Consider the following 24,284-nt stretch of genomic DNA (forward strand, 5'->3'; position numbering starts at 1 on the left):
CCGGGGCCGCCCTCGAGGCAGAGGGATGGGGCAGGAAGGAGGCGGGATCCGCCCGGGAAGAGCCTGCTCCGCTGGGAATCCTGGCGGTCCTCCACCCAAGACACTCGTCGTGAGCCCAAACCGCATCTCCTTTATATTGACTCTTTCGGCTTCCCGTTTTCCTTCTTTCGGGGAGGGGTGGGACTTCCCGTCTCTTCTTTGAGTGACTTCCGGATAGAGCTGCTGGGCTAAAAGCACAGTCGACACACTGGGGCCTTCGGCCACTCGGGGGAAAAAAGACGGAACTCAATTTAGGTTTTACTAGAGCAGTCGAAAGATCTTGCCTTTTGGTTGTGGTGTCCGGTGTTCCAGCCACCACAGAGTCGCCCTGGGAACGGCCGGAAGTCGCTAAAAGGAGAAACAGGAAGTCCCGCCTTTTCCTCCCAGAGGGAAGACGGTGAGCCGGAGGAGTCAGTCAGAGGGGCGAGTAGGAGCGATTCCGTCGGCAAACAGGTAAGTTATTCTCTGGCGGGGCGGGGGGCCTGGAGGCGGGGACCGTCCAGCGTCAGCGCGGGGCCTGGGGGCGGTGGCTTGAGGGCCCGGGGCCGGGCGGCTGGACGCCCGGAGCCCCGTCAGGGCCTTTTGCTCTTTCTCCTCCCCCCTCCCCCCGCCTCCGCCCCTCCCTGCCGCCGTTCCCTCCCGACGCCCGCCCAGACCCACGCCCGGACACACACCCTCGCCCGCCCGCTCGCGCTCGCCACCCTGCCCGGCGCCCCGACACATCCCTGCGCGCCCGCCTGCTGCCCCCGCAGCCTGGCCCAGAGGCGGCCTCGCGCCCTGCTGTCCGCGGGTTGGCGCGCTCGCAGGCCTGCGGGGCCGCGGGCCTCGGTTTCCCCCGCCGCGCCGGCCGTCAGCACAGGACCAGCCCGGGCACCCTTCGTGCGCCCCCGGCGCCGGCACCGGGGCGGTCCCCCCGAACGGGAAGCCGGCGCTCCAACTGCAGCGCCTCTGGGCTCCGTGTGCAGTTCCGGCGGCGGCGTCCCTGGCCGCCCGCCCGTCCGCTCCCGTGGCACCCCCGGCCCTTCGTGCCTCAGTGGTTGGCGACCCAGGTGTGGGCGGGCGGCTGCGCCTGCCGCGCTGGGCCACCCGCCCGCGGGACTGGAGCCGCCCGGTCTCTCCGCAGTCGCGTCGGGACCCCGGGCTGCCACCCGCGGGTGCAGCGCTGGGCTGGGGTCTCCCGCTCCCGGACGCCCCTGTGCCCGGGCGTGCTTGCCCTCTCTCTGCAGTTAGTCTGGAGATGGGTGGCAGTAGCTGCTGACCCCTGTCGGTTGCCTCGGGTTTTGAGTGGCCCATTTATTTCATTGAACGATTCTGGAATAGGACTTCTTGGCAGGGCTGGCATCATGGACACTTGTAGGATTTCTTAATTTCGTAGGTAATCATAGTGTAATGGTACACTGAATTATTACTGTACGTTCTGTGCCTATGGGACTAGATACAGTATGCATCTGTTTGGAGGTGTTATATCCAGTTGGAACACTGTATAGGAAAGTGAACTAACATTGATTAAAATTATTAGAAGAGTTCAAATGCCATTTGACATACTCTGTATATTTTATGTAGCACAACAGCCTTATAAAAATTATTCCCTTTATGCAAACATTTAGATTAAATAATTTGACCAAAATTTGTGTTGGGGTTCAAATCTGCAGATACTACTCTTTCAACTTTGTTACAAGCAAAATTATTAATTTACCGGCACAAGGCAGTGCTCTCTGGTAGTTAGTTAATGTCTTTTGGCATGACATGTATGGCAAGTGTGATGATGTCTGATAATAGTTGATACTGGTGCATTTAAAAAATGTTTATTTTGGAATATTTTGTAATTACAGAAAACTTGAAAGATAAGACAGTTGCATTGGTACCTTTGAAAGCAAAGGAAAAAGGATCCATTTCCAAAAGATTAGTTCCTGCATTATTCCAGACAGTATTCTAGGTGCTAGAGATTGTAAGGTAACTTCCCTCAATGATTTTGAGATGTAGTTAAAATATAGGTATTTCAATAAAAACGACTTTGTTAAGTGCTGCAATATAGATATGAAAGCACCACTGCTTAGGGAGGAATGGCAAAAACTTCATGCAGGAATTAGTGTTTTGAGTTAGGTTTCAAGGACTAGTGTGTATTCACTTGGTTGAAGGGACATATACCCAACATTGATTCTAAATATGCTTGTTTTATTAGAAGAGAACTCTTTAACTTTATTAAAATAGGTTCCTAATTTGTTTCTTTTCTCCTGTCATCTTTAAGAAAGTGGTTTGTACCAGGTGCCATGGCACACACCTGTAATCCCAGGGACGTGGGAAACTGAGACAGGAGGATTGCAAGTTCAAGGCCAGTCTCAGCAACTTAGGCGCTAAGCAACTTTGTGAGACCCTGTCTCAAAAGATAAAAAGGACTGGAGATATAGCTCAGGGGTAAAGCACTTTCGGGTTCAATACACTTTATCCAGCCCCTCCCCCCAAAGTGGTTTGTTTCTGAAGATGATAAAAATTCTAGTTTATAAATCCTTGGATAAAAGAAGAGGCTGTGTAGTTCTAATTGGTACCTTGACACCCTCAGTAGTAGTTGACATTGGGTGTTTAAGCATGAAAGGTGACCCTCCACTGAGAATTTTCCTTTCTTTCTAAATGATTAGTAGTGGAATTAAGTAATCCATTCAGGAAACATTTGCCTTAGGGTAAAATGAGGAAAGAGGTAGTGGGGAATATACAACCAATGGGCATTGGCGCTACAATCCGATGTTAGTACTGTAGAAATGGACTCTGGCTGGCTTAATCAGGAAATGAACTTATTGGGAACTCTAATCTATTTTATCAAGGATAGTATTCTCTAATAAAACAAGCATATTTAGAATAAATGCTGGGGAAATGTCCCCTCAATGGAGTGAATACAAACTAGTCCTTGAAACCTAACTCAAAACACTAATTTCTGCAGTAGCTTTCAGAATTGATGGTAGGGCTGGAGAAGTGGGTTTGACAGGATCAAAAAGAGGCTGGGTGGTTGAGACCATAGTCTAGGTCATTTTCCATAAATAGTCTGGTCAGAATTTTGCTGCTAGCAACGTTGCTTCTAGAAAACTGTCTTCATTGCTGTAATGCTGACTCTCTTGTTACTGGGAAGTGTATTAACTTCTCTTGCCTCCTTGTGTCAGTTTTTTTTTTCTTTCTGGCATTTAAAGTTCTGGGTGGGAACATGAGGTTGACCAAGCCATCATAGTTCCTAGAGATTAGAGAGATAGAGTAACTGTTCTCTGACTTATATTTCACAGAAACACATATGACAAATGAGACCAATGAAATAAAAAGGTAACTTGGGATCCTAGGTAGCCCTAAAAGCAAAAAATGTTCAGCATAACCACTTAACCTAGATTTTGATTAGGGAGGAATTCCAGAAGGGGATGATATCCAAAGAATGAATAGCAACTAGTTGGGCAAAGATGTAAAGAGAGAATGCTGAGTAGAATTTCAGGTAGAGTATTTCCAAGAATCAGGAGTAACATGGAACATTTTAGGAGTTTAAGTTTAGGGTGTTGGATTGCAGAATATGAGAGGCTGGAGAGGCCTCTTTGAAGAATGTAGGCAGCAGAGTGGCATATGCAAATTTATCAGCTGTGATTTTTAACCACTCTGTTTACAACTTGAGTTCATTTGAGTGGTGTAAGTCTGGAAGAGAAGGGTCTTTTAGAGGCTGTTATGATTTATGAGACATCACAGTAAACTGGCCAAGAATAATGGCCTGTGAGGTAGAAGGAGGGACTTAATGGTGTGTATTTACAGTGTATTTGGAGAAAGTTTGTGAGAGAGGAAAGAGAGGTGGAGGAATCAGTGTGGACACTAAAGTATCTACTTTGGATGATAGGGTAGATCCTGTTGTCCAGTTCTGGGATTGGCAGTGGTGGAAGGGGAGCAGATACTTGGGAAAATGGTTTCAGTTGAGATGATGAGTAGGCATTTATGTGGGTGAGTATGAATTCCAGAGGACCCATAACATCTCACAGTTTTCTCATAGGTTAGAGAGATTAGAGAGATGGAGTAGCTTCTTCACTAGATTAGAGGAAGAGCCAGCTTTTGTGTTTAGAGGTTCCTTGCATAGTGTCTTGTATATAGAGGGTAGTCAGTAAATATTTGTAGAATTTAATTCACAGGAAACTGGTTTTGGGAGTGAGAGTGAGTATGGCAGTGTGGAGAGGAAGGAAAGTACATTGATGTGTATATAACATGTCTATATATTATAAATGCACATATGTACATGTGTGTGCGCGGGCACCAGGTGCAGTAGGGTACACCTAGAATCCTACAACTTGTGAAGCTGATGTAAGGAGGATTGCAAGTTTGAGGCCACCTCAGCAATTTAGCAAGGCCCTATGCAACTTAGACATTATCTAAAAATAAAAAAATAAAAGGGCTGGGGATGCAGTTCAGTGGTAGAGCACCCTGGGTTCAATCCTTAATAATAAAAAAGAAGTAAAAATAAAAATAATATGTACATGTATATGCACATGCAGATGTATGTCTTGATTTTCTTGCAGCACTAGTGAGGAGTCCAGATCTGTTGTGATGTAAAGAATCTTTTTTGGGGGGCACTACTAGGAGTTGAACACGGGGACCCTCCACCACTGAGCCACATCCCCAGTCCTGTTTTGTACTTTATTTAGGGATAGGGTCTCGCTGAGTTGCTTAGTGCCTTGCTTTTGCTGAAGTTGGCTTTGAACTCGTGTTCCTCCTGCCTCAACCTCCTGAGCCACTGAGATTACAGGCATGCGCCACCATCCTCAGCAAGAGTCTTTTGTTATTGTTATTCTCTTGTGACTGTAATATCTTCTTATGGTTATTGTATAGGTAAATCATGATTATAACAGTTCTGATTATCTAGCAATTCCAACTACCTGGAATATAACCTAGAAGTAGCCCTTATAAGAGGCAGACTTCCAGTGCAAAACTTTCTATAATGAAGTTAATTGCAGTGTCAAAGTATAAAGTAATTAATTAACAGTTTCCCTCAATAAATCCAGAATTTCCAAAATTTATGTCTGGAAGGAGAACGTTTTGGAGGAGAAGATGAAGGTAGACGAAATAGTCCTCAGTGCTATTTTCTTTAAGTTTTATTTTTTTCCTTTTGAGCATTATTGCTTTTATATTCATATGGTTAGTTTCCATATGTGATATCCCTCTTTTAATAATTTGGTTCTCTTGAGTTAGCCTAGAAAATTGGAAATGTGTAAATACTAAGGGATAGTAGAAAGCATTAAAGATAGAATTCAATGGAAATACCAGTGGTAATGTTTTCAAGCTCTTAGTTTCTATGAACACTGTTCATAATTTCTTTTATTCAAAAATTAAAAGCTGGGCTGGGGATGTGGCTCAAGCGGTAGCGCACTCGCCTGGCATGCGTGCGGCCCGGATTCGATCCTCAGCACCACATACCAACAAAGATGTTGTGTTCGCCGAGAACTAAAAAATAAATATTAAAAATTCTCTCTCTCTCTCTTTCTCTCTCTCTCTCTCTCTCCCTCCCTCCCTCCCTCCTCTCTCACTCTCTCTTAAAAAAAAAAAAGCAAAAATTAAAAGCTTCCCTTTTTTTCCCATGTCTGATGTAGTCTATTTAATAGGGTAATATAAATATGTTGTAGGGAAATATAAATATGTTGCCATCATAAAGCTTATAGTCTTATTTGGAAACACAGATTGTTGGGATGTTTAAAATCTCATCAGGCCTTCGCACCATTATGTACCCATAGTACATGTTAAATAACTATAAGTCGAGATGAATTAAAAAGAATACAGGGGGAAAATACAATAGATTGTTTATCTAGAGAGATTTTTGTGGTGTAGAGAAAGTTACTGTGTTCTTCAGTCTATTCTTTTTTAGGCTATTAATGAACAATTATAATTTATTACAGTTTAATCCTTATTTTCAATTATTAAGTTTTTCTTAAGCATGATTATTGGAGGAATAGCACAGTTTTATGTTAGACTTAACCCTATGCCTGTTGTCTTTCATCTGAAATATTTTTAAAACATTTTTTTGGTGTCAATGGAGCTTTATTTTATTTACGTATATGCAGTGCTGAGTATTGAACCCAGTGCCTCACACATGCTGGGAAAACACACTACCAATGAGCCACAAACCCAGGCCTTGAAATACCTTTTTAAAACACTTTACTTTTAAAGAATTTTAGAATTAAAAACAAAACAAAACAAAAACAGTAGTAGTCCAGGTGAGGTCCTGTGTTTCTTTCATCCAGTTTCTCCCTTTGTTAAGATTTCATGTATCTAGAAAGCAATTGTGGAAACCACACAATCGGTATAGTTCAACTCAGGGTTTTTTTTTTTTTTTTCCCGTTTCATCAGTTGTCCTACTGACATTCTTTTTCTGGTTCAAAATGTAGTTCAGGATCTTACTTTGTGTTTAATTATCATGCTATCTTAGTCTTCCAATCTGTGATAGTTAATTTTAATTTTTATTTTTTCATGACCTTGATTCTTTTGAAGAGTTCTGGCCAATTATTTTGTAGACTATCCTTCAATTTGGATTTTTCTGGTGTTCTTTCATGATTAAATTGAGGGTTAAGCTCTTTTGACAAGAACACCACAGAGGTGAAGTCATGCCCTTAGTGCATCATATCAGGAGCTACGTGACATAGATGTGCTGTCTTATTGGTTAATATGACTTTTATATTTTGGTTGAGAAGGTGTCTGTCAGGTTTTCATTTCTAAGATTAAAAAATTTCCCTTTGTAATTCATGACTAACCTTTTGTGGTTTGAGTGGAAAAGTTTAAAAGAAATGAATATATGTCATAATGTTTGAATCTGACCCTCTAAGATACTCCTTATCTTGAGAAGCTTTGTTAGAACCAAACATTGTCAGGGAAAGGTAAAGATACAGGCTGTTGGAAGGAACTTGTGCTTGATATAAATTAGTCTTGAATTGGCAGCTGTGAAAACTGTCCCAATTCTGTTGCTGTGGTTCTGTGATCTGTCTCATGACTCTTCCAGTGCAAAACTTTCTATAAAATGTGTTCTACCTTCCTTCTGTGGAGAGTTGAGCCCAGGCTCTTTCACATGATAGGTAAGCTCTCTACCACTGAGGTACACTCCCAGATCCTTGTGCTGAATTTAATAAAAGTTGTCCCTAGAGCATTGAATGAGATTTTGGGGCACATTTTATGAATTCTTCCTGGAGTAGGGTGGAGATCATTATGTAATTTGCAAATAACCTTTCAAATTTTCATTTTGAAAATTTCCATTTTTTTTCTGCCTCAGTGAGAGCAGAATAAACCCAATAAAATAATGATTAACACTGAATCAGTATTTCACTGGTGTTCTTTTTGTGTCCTCCCTAAATTATAATTGGATGTGGTGTGTGTGTGTGTGTGTGTGTGTGTGTGTGTATACACATGCACACTTCTTTATCAAATAGGATCTTCCCAAGTGTGGCATACATTTTAAATTCACATGACTCAACAGTCAATGGCAGGTCAATTAAAGTCTTTATTTAGAAGCCAAAACTATGAAATATTTAGAAGTCAATCCAGAAAGATAGTTATATGACTCTGGCAGATAAGAGGTTCTTAAACTGATCATAGAAAGTGCATATCACAGGGGAAGAAATTCATATGTTTGACAATATTAACAGTGACAACTTATGTTCATTAGGAAAACCATCAAGAGAATGATTAGGTCATAAGGGAGAATAAATATTTTGGTACATATTACTGATAAAAGGTTAGTATCCAGAAGGGTAAGTAACTCCAGATTAATAAGAACAGAAAAAGGTACAAATCACCCAAATAGGCATCTCACAGAAGAGGAAACCTTAATGTAAAGATGCTTAACTTCATTAGTAATTAGGGAAATTAAGCCAAAAGTGTGTAGTTTATACATATTAACTCAGCAACAATGTAAAAAGTCTGACAGTGTTGTTGGGAGGATAGGAAATAACAAATGCTTGTGTTTTAACTGGTGGGAGTATAAATTGATGCAGTAACTTTGGAATTATCTAATATTGAGGTGCATGTACTCCAGCTCATTCATACACTTAGTCTTTATCTTAGTGCTGTGGTTCTGAATTGTTTCCCAGCTTCACTTGGAAACTTGTTCAAAATACAGATGTTTTGGGTCCCTCTCTTGACCTATTGAATTAGCACCTTTGAGACTGTTCCAGGTTTCTTGTCTTACCAAGTCCTTGAAGAGACTTGATGCTAAAATTTGAAAACCACTGTTTTCATGTGCTTGAGTGCTTAGAGACATGTGCAAGGATGCTCATAGTCACAGTTTGCAAAAGAAAAGATTGGAAGCAATCTTCATTGTAGAAGGATGGATAAATACATTGTATTATATTCATGTAGAAGAGTATTATACAATACTTTCAGAGTATATTATACAGGGGGAATGCACGTTAGCTGTTTGCATCACTGAGTATAATAAACAATTGGAACATAATCTTGAAGAAAAAAATTACAATGGGTTGAGGTTGTCACTCAGTGGTAGAGTGTTTGCCTAGCATGTGTGAGGCACTAGGTTTGATTCTCAGCACCACATATAAATTAATAAAAATAAATAAGGGTCCATTAGCAACTAAAAATATTGAAAAAAATTACATATATAAGATTACATATAGTTTTTCTTTTTTTAAAAAAGTTAGAAACACATAAAACAATTGCATATTATTAGGAATACAGATAGGGTAAAATAATGAAGAAAAGCATGTAGGTTACAAACTGGATTCAGGTTAGTAGGTAACAGAAGAGGTAAGGTGGTAAAGAGGGGAAGTCGTAGGGAGTGACTCAGGTAATACTAATTAAACTGCAATCTCAAGATCTTGTTAATGTTATGCATTAAAATTACTTTTGTATTTGTAAATATTTAAAAATGTTTTTATTTTGCAAAGTCTCTTTACATAGGGACTGTTCAGTTTGTATGAGAAAAGTGTGATGAGGTGAGGACAAGATCTGGAGAAGTGTGATAAAACCTACTCTTACGAGTACTGCCAGGACATCTGGTTTTGATGATAATGATGGTTAATACCTACCAAGCACTGCCTGTGTGCTAGGCACAGGTGTGAGTGCATTACATGCTGAGTTTGTGTGCCATGAAATAAGTGAGAATTATATCCTGCAGTGGATCCTGCAGAAGCAGGCACTGTTACTATCCTGCCTTAGAGAAGAGGCAGCTTGGCCATGAGCACAGATCCAGGCGGATAGGCTTCTGACTTTTCATCTCTGTCATACATGATCAGAGAAGGAAGACAAGCATAGACAGTAAGAAAGAAAAAGAAGTCAAGAAAGGAATAGGAGTGTAGAGAAAGCCTGGTAAAGTGTATATTTATCCTTTTTTCAAAGTTAACTTTATCATATTTTGTTTTTTAACTAAAATGGATGACTTTATCATTTTAGCAGATGATGGGCCTCTAAAGTCTGCCAGTTCATTAGGAAGTTGTATCACGTGACAGTGCTTGAGAAATCATACTTCTTTGCTTACTCATTTTGTTGCGAAAAACACCCACTTTTGGGAAACCAGCATTTACACATTTTTTCTTAGCCTTTGATAACATTGTTTTCCTTTGTCATATTTTCTAGTATTATGGGGGGTGTGTCTCTCTCTCTCTCTCTCTCTCTCTCTCTCTCTCTCTCTCTCTCTCAGGATTTGTCCTGTGGGACCTCCTGTACTAGGCAAGAGCTCTAACACTGAATTATACCCTTAGCCCTTTTTATTTTATTTTGAGGTAGGGTCTCACTAAGTTGCCTTGTTTGTACTTGAACTTGGGATTCCCTTGTCTCAGCCTTTGTAGTAGCTGGGATTATAGTGGTGCCTCACCATGTCACAGAAGAGTTTGCTTACACTGGAGACTTTCTCTTAAGCTATCATGTGTCACAATCACCTCTTGAAATTAACAAATGCTGAAAAAAATATATTTCTAGAAATCCTATGTCAAATTAGTGTCCTATGGAAGCAAATAACACTGTTATTTTTGTATGATATTCAGACTGCTAAAATTGCCTAAACACCATGAGAACTGTCAAGGTTTGTAATTATGAAATATCATACTATCTGGCACAAGAAGTTGACAGCTCATGAGAGTCCTTCCATGGTAGGAATGTCTGCATTTACGACACATGTGTTGATGGTAGGAGATCCCTTATAGGCAAATATGGAACATTGGCTTCTTACAACAGATTTCAGGTACTTCAGCTCTTCTAGTTTTAACTACATTTTGTTGAAGCTAGATAATCTCAGCCTTAATTCTAAACACTTTGTAATGTGTTTGTTCATACCTTTATTTTCTTAAATAATTCTTCTATGCTGTGCTTTTTCTTATATGAAAAAAATTTTTAAATAAAGACAAGGTAGTAAAAAACCTGATAGGGAGAAGACATGGTTTCACACAGTTGGAGTAATACTAGTGTGATTCATCAAATGTAACCAAAGCACACATATGCTTTGCAGTTATTAAATATAATGGGAACTCTGTGTTTTAAATGCAAAGGAAGCAGCAGTCTACTTCTTTGGAAGTATACAATTGTGATTTCTTCTGATTATTAATTATGGATCAGAATTTGATATATAATTATTGGGTCAGTTATTATAGAAGGAGAAATATCAGTTATTGGAATACATGATCACTTCAAATATAATTATAAAACTGTTAGAATTTAAACTAAGGTGGCAATGTACTTTAAAAAATAGCTTAGAAAATTTAGGTCATTGAAGGGAAGGGAGTAGAATTTATAGTCGTCCAAAAACATCAAATGGCTTTCATTAAGAATCTTAAGGGTACAAAATCTAATTTTCTTTATGGGTAATATTTTTAAATATTTCACCATTAATGCCACATAATTTCAAAATGGTAGGTTAGAACAGTCACAGTAATTTTGTGTGTCAAATCTGAATGCAGGCAAATGTCCATGGAATCTCTGTGTGATAGTATTTCTTATCATTCCGGATTCAGCCCTCAAATTCCCCCTACCCCAAATACTCGTCTCTTTTTGCCCTTCCTTCCATAGCTGTAGGTCTAGTAAATAATACAGTAAGTGTACATTTTTTGAATGGTTTGGAGGAACTTTAATCTAGTGGTTCCCAAATTTGGCTTATGATAATTGCTCATGGAACTCTAAAAGTACAGATTTTTGTCCCTGTGCCAGACTTTTTCTTCATCAGAATCTCTCCATGGCTAAGACTATAGATTCACATTTTTTTTTAATTTGCTAAATTTGTTTGTAAAGGATTGGTTTTATCTATGTCAAAAAACAAATCACAACACATTCAGTGATATATCTAATTGGATTTTATTTGTGCCTTGTGATTTAGGGCAGTCTTCATTCTATAACATAGAGTGAGAGCTGCCACCTGCAGTAGTAGAGCAGTGGTCTTTGGAGGTGGGATCAAGGAAACAGAAGAATAGGAAAAAAACTAGTAAGTATAAGTTTACGTATTATATCCTGCAGGAGCAGGCATTGTTAAAGCAGAGACTTCTTTATGCTGATTCAGGTAGACTGTAACCTTCTGTTTTTAGGAAAAATGGGTCTGTTTTGAGATCTCTCTGCTTCCTTAAAATTTCAGTTCCTTGATGTGCTATTTAGCATGAGTGACTCCATTTTGGTTTGATGTGAGAGGGTATTAGTCTTATTACGTTGGTTCCAGCTACATTATCCAAATCTAAAAGGAAGGATTATGAATACGTAGAAAGTTAGTAGTATACAGTTTTCTTTCACAACATATAAAATTTCTCAAATTCTTCAGAATATAGAAGAGTAATATTATAGTTAGGACATTTTAGTAAATTGTATTGTATCCTCAGAAATATAATATGAAGGTGCCATATTAAATGACAACTTGCCATGTTGCCTGTAAAGTGTTATCAGCAATGGCGAAGTGATTGATTCTCAGAACACTTTTGTTTAATAATGGACTTAGAGCTGAGAATTTTTTATTTTTTTGGATTACTTGGAGTTTGTATAATTTAGAAATTAGTAAATGAACCAGTTATAGTGTAATGCAGTTTCCAAACTTCATTTTTTTTTTTGCCTATTCCTTCATTGGTTTTACTGTACTTTATAAACTTGCCCTTGTTATAAGAAAGTAATAATACATGTGTAGTCATATGTTGATGTATTATTTTTAGTAATACATATTTGAATAATACATAATTATTTAAAATGCCTTACTCATGGTACAAACTTTGAGGTGCTGCTGGAGGTGTTTCTGTTACATTCTGGGAAACACTGTTCAAATGATGAATGCTGTTTTTTAAGTATCTTCACTGCTTAATCCATAAAATTCTTATATAACTACCTGGGAACTAGCAGACATACTGTCTAATGGGGCGTTGGGTATAGCCTTTTCCTGTAGCAGTGGTTAGAATTCTGTTTGGTTAATGTATACATCGGTTGTTGAGGGAAAGCAAAATCAGTATATCTATAAAATTTATAAGCAATGTTAATCATGATCTTCTAAAGCTAGTATTGGGCTTCAAGAAATGGTAATGAGGGGCTGGGGTTGTAGCTCAGTGGCAGAGCATTTGCCTAGCATGTGTGAGGCACTGGGTTGGATCCTTAGTACCGCATAAAAATAAAATAAATGAATAAATAAAAAATAAAATAATTAAAAATATATAGCTTTTTAAAAAAGAAATGCTAATGAATGTGAATTTCACTGAAACCAAAATGAAATTCTTGGAAGACATTGATGCTGTTGGTAGAAAAAGAGCTTGATGATAATTCCTGGAGGAAGAAGATAGCATGAGTTTGGAGGGCCCATAAAGCACTGCTATATTACTGATTTAAATTCCATCTCTATCTTCAAATTTTCCTTATGAATTCTCCTGAATTCCATTTTTCTGCTTTACAATAAATTTCTGTTAATGATTTTTATATCCCACTCTCTCAACTGTTACAAATAAGAAAAGGGTAATCTCCAAACCTCACTTAACTAACCTTATTTTGTCACTAGTTTAACATGCTTTTATTTTACCTCATCTAAAAATTACAAAACTAAAGTTATCTAAAATCTTACCACCTTTTCTTTTACCATCTCTCCTGCTCTTATTTATCCTGCCTTCTGGGTTTTAATGAATTAAAAAACTATAAGATAAAATATGGATAAAGGCATTCAGGAGAGGATACAGGACTAAATATGAGTTAACTCCAAACTTCTAAGTTTCAGTGTACTCAGTATCTGCGGTATATAATATTCTTCAACAAAATTCTGGAATATCTAAATAAGTAGCATTCTCTTTAGCTGAAAACAGATGTTTTGAAAAATATTCAAAGTATTAATTTATAGCGATAACTGTTGTGTGGAGTAAGTCCAGAAATTTTTTTGTAATTTTTATTTTTTAGTTGTAGTTGGACACAATACCTTTATTTTATTTATTTATTTTTTATGTGGTGCTGGGGATCAAACCCAGTGCCTCGCACGTGCTTGGCGAGCACGCTACTGCTGAGCCATAATCCCTGCCCTAACCTTTTGTCATTTTTATGAAGCTTTATATTCCTGTGACCTTTCTGACAATTCATCAAGATGTTGTGGAGGTCTTTTTAAGCTATATGAAGGAAAAACATCCCCAACTTTCCTCCCCTTTTAAAGTTTGGAAATAGTTTTAAATTTATTGTAAAATGTAAAGTAAAGCTAGAAAACTTTTCTAGAATACCTGCATAAATTATTATGAGTCATCTATTGTTGTCATTTGGTTCTCTTTTTATTTCATTTCATTTTTTGTGGTGGTGGTGATCAAACTTATGGCTTTGGTGTATAAGCAAGTGCCCTACCACTGATCTGCACCCCAGCCCTACCTATTCGTTTTATCTTTTTCTCTCTTTCTCATGTACACTCTATATACACATCTGCGTGTACACCCACAGTATACACACTTTACTTTTCTTCCTGCACCAGTTGAGAGCAAGTTAAATACCTTGTGACCCTTAACCCATGAATACTTGGTTGTTATCTTCTAAGAACCGAGACACCATCTTAATCAAATTACTGTTATCAATTTTGTAAATTTACCTTAGTTCTTCTTGCCAGTTATCCTGTCCTTAGTGCATTTTCCCTGCCAGCAGGACTTGTCAGAGAACAGGTGTTACATTTAGTGTGCATGCCTCTTCAGCTTCCTTTAAATTGGAACATTCCCATAGCCTTTCTTTGTCTTTTATGGCATTGACATTTTTGAAAAATACAGTCCTCCTTGCCATTTTTTTCCCTCAACTAAAACAATCCTCCTGGTGTATCTGCTATGTCTTCTTGATTAGGTGGAAGTTTTGTATTCTTGTCTGCAATGATTCATGGTGATGTGATGCGAGTGATGTGCTTTATGAGTGTCACATCTGGGGGCACACCATGTACATGGGACCTTCTTTGAGGATGTTGATTTTGATCACCTAGGCAAGATATTGCCAATCTACCCAGTGCCCAATTCTTCATCATTTGTTTTTCTTCTCTTGAACTACTAAGTGGTTTGTGGGAAGATGATTTAACATCATACCTTCTTCTGCTCCATATCAAAAATATCCCTTCAGATTTAGCATCCATTGAATGTTATCGCCAACATGATTTTCTGTCTCCAATACTCCCTCAATACTTTCCAGTTGGCCTTGCATTCTACCATAAACAGAGCAATTCCTTTGCCCTCTTCTCCCTTTTTTATCTCTCCTGCTTGCTTATTCATCCACCTAGCAGTCTAAATGCACTTATTCACTCCTACATTTTAATGGCACCACATTTTTTTGATGCTCAAGGTGACTCCTGTGTCTTCATGATTTCATTTTCTTCTTCTTCTTTTTTTTTTTTTAATTTTTGCTACCTTTTTACATAAGATGCTCCAGCCTCATGTATCTGCCTTGCCTGTCCTAGAACTGGCCATTTCTTCAGAAGCCCAGTTTTTTGTTTTTTGTTTTTTGTTTTTTAGTGGGCAGTAATATTAAAGGCCAAGGTTTGGGTGCTGGATATGCTTGGTGTCACTGACCCTCTTTCTTCCAGCCCCTAGCCCCCATCTCCGATTCTTGTATATTTAACATGAGGTCCAGTGAATCACAGGTAGCTCTCTTGGCATCTGGTGTTTGACCAAAATTAGACCTCAGACATCTCTGGTTTAATTACAAGTCACCCCTGTTTTTCCTTTTATTTTGTGGTGCTTCAGTTCTAAGTTTTGTCCATGTACCACAATTGTTAAGTGCGTTTCCATCTTCCCCTTTTCTCATTAGGAGTAGTCCTTTCCCATTACTTCAACAATGTGAAGAGACCTTTTTTAAAGCTTTCCACTCAGTCACATTCTCCCCCAAAGTAATGTATTTTGGAAAGTTATAGGAAAGTTCCAGTAAGAGGAGGAAAAAATTACCTATAATTTAACAACCCAGAGGGGAGATAAAAGTACTAGCTTTATTTTATATAGGTGAACTTGAGTACAACTATATTCATTTAAACAATTTAATACTGAAGTTTTTCTCTTTTCTAAATATACTTTCTTAACACCCAGATCTTCTTTTTTTTGTTTATTAATGAGCTTGATTTAATCATTCCATGTTATATTCATAATTCATAACATCGATTTGTACCTCATTAATGTACACAATTACAATTTGTCAATTTATAATAAAGATGAATTGTAAAAGTTGATATAATATATGGAAACATTCTCACTGTAGAAGAATTTAATCAGATAGAAGCATTTATAAGAGAGGATGATGACTGTCTTTGGCAACGCTCATATCTGCCCAAAGCTAATCTCTGCCATCAGTTTAGTGTATTTCCATGTAGCTCTGTTCTTATGTATCCAAGCACATGTTTTTTAGGATGTATATGCATAGATATGCTGATTATTCTTTTATTTTATTTTTTATTGGTTGTTCAAAACATTACAAAGCTCTTGACATATCATATTTCACACATTAGATTCAAATGGGTAACACCCAGATCTTCTGTACCTAATAATTTATATTCCAAATGTCTAGAGGCCTGATCGTTTTATATGGTGTGTTAGCTTATTGACATTTGGAATTATAGTGTTTTCCAGATTTCTTCCAAAATTAGTAGTTTTAGTCTTTTTTCCCCTGCAGTTCTTTGATTAGCAATTGTATTCCATCTTTTCATGTGGACCTGATAAATCTGTCTCAACAAGAACAGTGTGGAATATGTATTTGCCTTTTCTCAGTTATCTTGCTCCCAGATATAAATTTTGAAAATGCCTTTTCCTGCTGTAATGAAAAGCAAATCCACTACTAGGAATACTGCTTTTTACTCTTTCAGTGTTCAGCAACTCCTTAACATCAGAGATTTTCTCAATGGATTTAGGAGTCTTAGTCTTTTTCTTCTTGCTTTTACAAAGAAACTCTAAAACCGAGCTTGGCACACAGCCACGGAAAATAAGTATTAGATATTGTTCAACAACAACAACAACAAAAAAAGAAGCTATGGCTCTGGAAAGTATTATGAGTCATCTATTGTCTCTGTAGGGCCTGCAGCTTGTTACAGGTGTAGTTGGGGTGAAAGCAAAGACCTCACTATTTGTAGCTTAATGTCCTTTTTTCAGTAGGGTTTAGAATTTTCAGTGTGAATACACTTTGTGTTTCTTTAATTTTTTTACAAAATATTTATTTTTAAAATTTTTAAGTGGACACAATATCTTTATTTTACATTTATGTGGTGCTGAGGATTGAACTTAGTGCCTCAAGCATGCTAGGTGAGCACTCTACCGCTGAGCCACGACCCCAGCCCCCTGTTTCTTTAATTTTATACTCCTAATTCTTTTTGCTTTTATTACTATTGTAAGTGCTATATTTTAATGCCTTTTGAAGAAGAGGAGGAGGAGGAGGAGGAAGAGAAGAAGAAGAAGAAGAGGAGGAGGAGGAGGAGAAGGAAGAGGAGAAAATTTAAGGAATATAGACTAACTTATGGAATGCTTTTTTATAGCTGCATTATAAATTCTTGAAAATAAGAGGTCTAATGGAAACGCTTAATGAGAAAGGAGGGGCTCTATCACATGTAACCTCCCCACTTTTTCTTTTTTTTTTTTTTTTAGTGAATAGACCATTTAAATTAAATAAAGGATGTAAATTCTGTTGTTTCAGTTTTAATATTTCATGACTGATTTTATAGATGAAATTATATTTTACAACAAATAGAAAGAAGAATTTATACAGCCTGTTCTATTTGATGTGAAACAGCAAATCCCATTTCTCTGTAGCTGTAAAGAAAATTCATTATAATGTCTTTAGTTGTGGGAGATGGTTTCATTGTGATTAGTTATATTGATAATAAAACAACCTTTTTCAAATGGCATAGGATAAAAGGTGTCCTGTTTGCTTCTAATGACATTGAATTTTTTCACTTTTACTTATAGAATCTTTATTTCTTTCTCTTATCCTCTTTATTCCTGTTACAATAAGAATTTTTTTTCTTAAAAAATTAGATGGAAACACTACCAAAGCCTTTATTTTTGAAATAGTTTTTGAAAGGCAATATTAAATTTATTAAATTTAACTTTTTATGTAAAATCTTTCTTACTATGAAAGCTGTTTGTCAGAGATAGTTGATATAAGGTGGTTGGTCATAAAATTAACATTTTAATGTATTTGGAAAATAGTACTTGAAGTATATCAAGGCTTTTATAAGAGAAATTGCCAGTTATGATGGCTGAGCTAATTTTTACAGTTTATTTAGTTTTGCCATGTGAGTTGTTTCATATTACTGTTAATGCGTTTTCACAAATAGTGCTGGAAAGGTGGGAAAATTTGATAATAAAAGCGATGATGATCTACTTACTTTGTTTTGTCACTGGTCTGGTCCCTGTCAGTATGGTGTTTTAATGTCTGTTTTAGCGCTCATTTAAGCACTAAGTAAATATTTATATTTTAAACTTTTAGGCAAAATTGAATTGCATATTTGAAGTATAACATTGGTATCCTCTTGAATAGAAACAGCGCTCCCTTCTGACTCAGTGAGATTTTACTTTTACGACATGGGTTTGGGAGTAACAGCTAGCCTGCTTGTCTGCAAATGCCTTGTACTTTGGCTGGAGAAGGCTCTGTAATGAGATCAAGCTAGACTTGGCATGAAAGTGCTTTTGAGGTTGGACTTACTCATTTCCATATCCTGAGCCTGAGGCCCCTGAATCTTCTGAGTTTGAGTGCCTCTCACTAGATGAAGGTAAGTTTTGTGTAGTGTAAGTAACTTAAGGACTATGACCCGTTTGGCCCTGATGACTGACTCTGCCTGTGTCCACTGTATGGGCCGCCTCTTCAGGTTTGGGCATACTAGGAATAGCACGCTGCAAAATTTCTGCTCATCACTGGGAAGGAACCCATGTCTGCTGATAACTCGGAAGCAAGCCCATTGCTCAGGAATGCTTCCATCCAAAAGGAGCAGGTTTCTTAGCAAATGTTAAGATATTTTAAATCTAAATTTAAAACTTGCTCTACCTCATCTCCTTTATAGGTAGCTCTTTAATAACTTGATTTTCTTCTTTCCATTTTCATCATAAGCTGTATCAGATAGTGGGAGAAATGTAAATGTCATTTTATTACAACTTATTTCAAAATTCATGAAAATTATGCCCCATAACATGTTTCACAGGACCTGTATTATTCAGTTAACATTTCTTGATCTCCTCCTGTGTGCCTCAAGTGCTGTTGTGTGGTATAGAAGCTTCTTGATAAGGGTGGGAGCAGATAGGAAGGAAAATGTATGTAAGTATATGTATAGGAGGCATGAACTTGAACACTGTTTTTAACAAGATGGAAAGTAGAGAAGAGCATTTTCTATTCTTGCATTAACACATTATGTCAAAATGCAGTGATTAAAAGTGATAAACACATGCACAAATCCTGCAATTTTTGTGCATTAGGAATTTGGGAATGGGCTTACCTTGGTGGTTCTGGTGCCAGTCAGAAATGTGGAGGGACTACTGTCATCTGAAGGAGCATTGGGACTAGAGGGTCTGCCACTCATATGGCTCACTCCCTGACTGTTGTGGGAAGCCTCCAATTCCTCAGCAGCTCTGGGGCGGAGGTCTTAGACCTTGCATTGTGGTTCCTACAGGTGTCTTCTCTTCACTGTACTGGTTTTTCCTGGAAGGAGTGATTCTAGAGGGAAGGCAATCAAGAAATGTGTGCCTCTTAGAACTTAGTATTCAGGTGGAATTCTCACTTCCACTGTTTTTTGTCCCTTTTAAGCAGATCACTAAGTCTAACCTATGCTTAAGAGGAAGGGGACTAGGCTCCCCACCCTTTGAAGGGAGTATCAAAGAATCTGCAGACTCATTTACAACCACAATAGCCACTTTTCTGGGTAGTTCTTTTTAACAACTTTACAAACTTATAATTGAGGAAATGTGTTGTTGCCTGTTCTCAGGATAGTGAGGAGGTGGTTTTACTGGACTCATGTGTTCATGGACGTGTCCCATTGTGCATAAGCCAACACTCTAGTGCCCATCTATTTGTTGAAAATGGTCCCTGGTCTTTTCTAGTAAATGTATTTTTAGGGCGTTAAATATGCTTTTCAGGATTATTTGTTCAACTTGCAATTGTATGCATCTTTATGGGAGAGTAATCTTTTCCTTATGGGATCCGAGACTGTTTTGTGAACCCTGTTACAAATTGATGTTTTTTTAAATTTATTTTTTATTTGTAGATGGAAACACTAACTTTATGTATGTATGTATGTATGTATGTATGTAGTACTGAGGATTGAACCCAGTGTCTCACAAGTAATAGGCAAGCACTCTACCACTGAGCCACATCCCCAGGCCACAAATTGATATTTTTGATGGGAGAAACCAGGTGGAGGAGGGTGGGATGCTGCACCTTTAGTTACCCTTATGTACATGGTATTATGCACATGGTATTCTGTAACTACACCAGTAGTAGCTTCCCATTGGTAGATTTGATGTGGGGACTTTTAAATTAGGTAATAGTATAATGGCACAGCTTCAGTAGAAGGTCCAGGTGAAATGGTAGATTAAGAAAGAGATGTGAGTGCCCCACTAATTTCCAGTTGTCCTTGTCTTGCTCAGTTGTTGCCACTGCAGTTCACTATAGACTTGTAGGCAGTCCTACTTTGATCTTCCAGGAGGGGAGAATTCTTGTTGTAGTATCAAGATTCTGGGATTCATCCTTTTTTAAACTCCTAAGAGGGAAATAACAAGAAGCCATTAAGTATTTTTGTACATGTGCGTGTGCATACCCGCCCTGGTATGCACACCCTTGCTGTGAGGTTCCTGTGTTCCTGGCAATGTGGCTAACTCACACTGCCTGCACTACTAAATTTGGGTAAGTCCTACAAAGGTGAAGGGTGAAGTGGGGTGGGCTGGGTGGGAAGAAGATGGGTCTTTATGTGGTCTCTTCATACCAGTGAGAGTATGACTGTGAGTGTGTGTGTGCTTGTCACTGAAAGAGCAGGCCTGCAATTGTTTTCGCATATACCACTTAGGAAAAGAGGTGTAGAGACAGAAATGAAGATGAGTGGTTGAAATGAATGAAAAGTGGAACAAAAAGGATGAGAATTAAGGGAAACATTACATGAGTGCTTGCCTGTAGTTAGCTAGGCTTTGAAGTGGCTGAACAATTGTTCCCCAGTACTTCCTTGCAATGCTTCCCTTAAAACACTGAAAGAACCTTCCTGTGAGAAGTGGCCACCAGGTGTCATCAGAAGGCTGCTATTGATTTGTTTTATCATTCTCAAAAAAATGTGTGGTTTCTTTGCTGAGACATTTTTTCCCCCTCTTAATCAAAGCAGAGGACTATTAAGTTAGAACAGGGATTTTCTTTTGTGACAGTTCATGGTTGAGTTAATAATTGGTGAAAATGAAGACAATCAAGTTATACCTAACTTGTTTTTTCAGTGAAGAGTAAGTACTCAACGATTTGGACAAGGTAGACTTACAATGGTGTATTTGGAGATCTTTGTGACACAGTAAGGGTACTCGTCGAATGGTGACTGTGTGGGAAGCCCGGTGTTTGACGAAGGTTGGGTTTAACAGTGCTTGCCACTCTTTTAAAAAAAAATTTATTTCATTTATTTTTATGTGGTGCTGAGGATCAAACCCAGTGCCTCACATGTGCCAGGCAAGTGCTGTACACTGAACCCCACCCCGCCCATGCCTGCCACTCTTTTAGTCCAGACACCTACCAGGACTTCTTTGTCTGGAAACCCTGCTTTGGGAAGAAGTCTGAAACTCATTTTATTTCTCCCTTTGATTACCAGAAAGCAGATTATACCTCATCCTGAGAGCTGGCAGCGAGTCCCTGCCTGCTTGGTTTTGCTTTGTCAGACTGGCTTCCTTGTATATGATAAGCTTTCAATAAATGTTCATAGAGTGAATGAATGAAATCTGCCTCAGAAAAATGAGCGCTTAAACTGTCCCAGTGAGGTGACCTTTGATTTTTTTTTTTAAATAATTCGTCCCTCACCCATCTCCATTAGTTATTTGATACTTGCTCTAATAACTTTATCTAGTGATTTTTTTTTAACCCAGGGCACTTAACCACTGAACCACATCCCTAGCCCACTTTTGTATTTCATTTAGAGACAGGGTCTTGCTGAGTTGCTTAGGGCCTTCTAAGTTGCTGAGGCTGGCTTTGAACTTGGGATCCTCCTTCCTCAGCCTCTGAGCCACTGGGATTGCAGGTATTCACCACTGCACTGGGCCTCCAATGATTTTTTAAAGTTTACTTTAGCGTAAACTTTCTCACTTGCATTTAATCCTTCCTATTTTATTTAAGGTACTTATTAAACTCTTTGGCACTCCTGCTCACTGACTTCATTCTAGTTCTAGACCTTGTAATATAAACTATTACAATGAGCTTTTTCTGCCTCTTTACTTGCTTTTCCTCCAATGTATCTTAATATCTTGAAAAATTAATCTTTTTAAAACAGTGCAGTGTCATGGTGTCATCTTCTAGAACTACTAAATAAACCCAGCTCTTGTGTGGGTTCTTCTGTGACCTGGGCTGGGCTGATGGACCTGCCTGCTTTGTAGGGGACAGTGCAATAGACAACCATGGCCTCTCTGGCCTGCCCACAGTCCCCTATGCTCACTGTGTGTACAGCTCACGGCCTTGCTCAACCTTGCCTTCTCTTCAAGATATTTAACGTTCCTACCTGCTCCCTCAGCAAAAGAAAACAAACATTTAGTTTGTTCAAGGTTTTAGTCAAAATTCTTGATTTATTAGAATATTCTGTTTGAAAGTATCATTCCTTACATGTTTATATTGCTGTAGATCTTATTTTATATCAAACACAGTCACATATGGCCTTGTGTTAGAGTTCATTGGCGTATATGTCATGTACCTCCCCATAGGATATCACAATAAGTAATGTGTTTGTATCTTTCATATGGTGGGTATTCAATACATATTTGTTGAATGTTATTTCTGTAGTTGGATTGCTTCATTGATTTAAAAATCAGGTGGGAAATAACAAATGTTGAGTATTTTTTCCTTTTGTTTTAGAATTTTGGGAGCTATTATAGATGATAATAAAGGGTTTCATTATTTTGTTTTTGTCCATTAATATAGTCATTCTTTTTCTCTAAAAGTATATGAACCAGATGCCTTTGACACAACAGTCACTCTAAACACTATGTTTATGCATGTGTGTTCACTAAGTAAGGCTGTGTGTGTGTGTGCGTGCGTGCCTGCGTGTGTTTGCTACACTTGCACACATGTGCGTGCTGTTGGAGCTCCTGCCGTGCCTGCAGCAGTGGTGACCTAGCTGTATGCTACAGCAGTGTTTGCAGAGTAAGAGATGGTTGGGCTCAGTTTTGAAATGAAGGGAGGGAATGCTAGTTTAGACTAAGCATCAGAACGTTTTAAAACTGAACTTTTTTAGGAGATTTTTTTCAAATATATACAAACATATGAAAAAGTTGGTAGAATTGTATAATGAATCCTCATATGACTGTCACTCAACTTTAATCATTACCAGCACCTAGCTTTACTGTGACACCTCCTGGACTGTTTCAAAGTTTATCTCAGACATTTCCCATTTCATCTTTAAATACTTGGATATTAGACATTTCTTTTGTTTTAATGAGACATTTGTTCCATTTTAGTACCTTACAGGTGTTTGGAATTGTTCTAGGCTCTTTGGATATAATAAACCTTGGGTTACGTTTTAGACTGGAGAGAGAGAAAACATGTTACTAGACAAATAAATAACCACAACAGGCAAAGCATTGATGTCATCAAAATTTAAAACTTCTCTTTATCAAAGATACCATTTATAAAATGAAAAGGCAGAAAATATTTGTAAAACACATTCTGGCAGAGGATTTATGTCTAGAACATATAAGCAACTCCTAGAGCTCAATAAGAAAAATAAACGACTGAATTAAGAAATGGGCAAAAGGCTAACAAAGCACATAAAGTATTCAGTACCATCACTGGTCAATGCAGAATAAAACCATGCACATTCATAGAAAGACTACAATTTAAAAGACTGTCATTAAATGTTGGTGAAGACATGGGTCAACCAGAATTCTTATACATTGTGGATAGCTATGCAAAGTAGTACAACCACTCTGAAGATCAGTCAAGCAGTTTCTCATAAAGTTAAACATGTGTCTACCTAACAGACCAATAATACTATAGCTGGATGTTTACATAAAGAAATTAAAATATATGTTTTTAAAAAGACAAGTATAAGAATACTTATAACATTTTTATTAAATAGCAACAAAAAGAAACTGGCTCAGATTTCCATAACAGAGTTGTTCTGTTTGATGCATTGCTACTGAGTAGTGAGATAAAACATAGTATTGACACATGCAAGAAAAGTATCACACTGAGCAAAGTAAAACAGAATCCCCCACCCTAAAGCTTATTATATGATTCTTTGCACTTGGTTGGAAATATTAGGGTACTTGAAGAAACTAAACACATACTTAAAAGTTACTTGGCAAGGCAGATTCTGCTTCTGCAGAAGGATGTGCTAAAAATCTGGCAGGCAAGCCCACTGCCCAGGTTTTTATTACTAAGGAAGCACTGCCTCTTGCTTTGATAGGAGAAGTTTGGGGTTACAATCTATGTGACTGAGTAATTTAAAACTGGGGAGGGCAAGGGGAAGGGCTACAGTTATGCCTGGCTATACCATAGCCATTACGATTGGAAGACTGAAGACAAGGGAGTTATGCTGGGGGCTCAGATGGCTACATTTCAACCAAATGGTTTAGATTACAGCAAACATATTTTTGTTACATGTTATGAAACTCAAACTTCAGGTTTAACTTTGACAGAAAGAGAACATTAATCCTACA

The 24,284-nt window shown here is 38.1% G+C and overlaps 1 protein-coding gene across 2 annotated transcripts in view; it reads left to right on the forward strand.

Moving 5' to 3' along the window:
• Positions 1 to 358: 358 nt before the first annotated feature.
• The window catches only part of ZNF407 (zinc finger protein 407), a 434,011-nt gene continuing 410,085 nt past the window's right edge, over positions 359 to 24,284 (forward strand). For both annotated transcript variants that reach the window (XM_081262959.1, XM_081262960.1), the window contains exon 1: positions 359 to 492. The gene's annotated coding sequence lies outside the window, so the exon portion shown is untranslated. The remainder of the gene's footprint in view (positions 493 to 24,284) is intronic.

This window comes from Spermophilus citellus (genome assembly GCF_964194105.1).
Source record: "Spermophilus citellus genome assembly, chromosome: 12".
In the NCBI taxonomy this organism is placed as follows: Eukaryota; Metazoa; Chordata; class Mammalia; order Rodentia; family Sciuridae; genus Spermophilus; species Spermophilus citellus.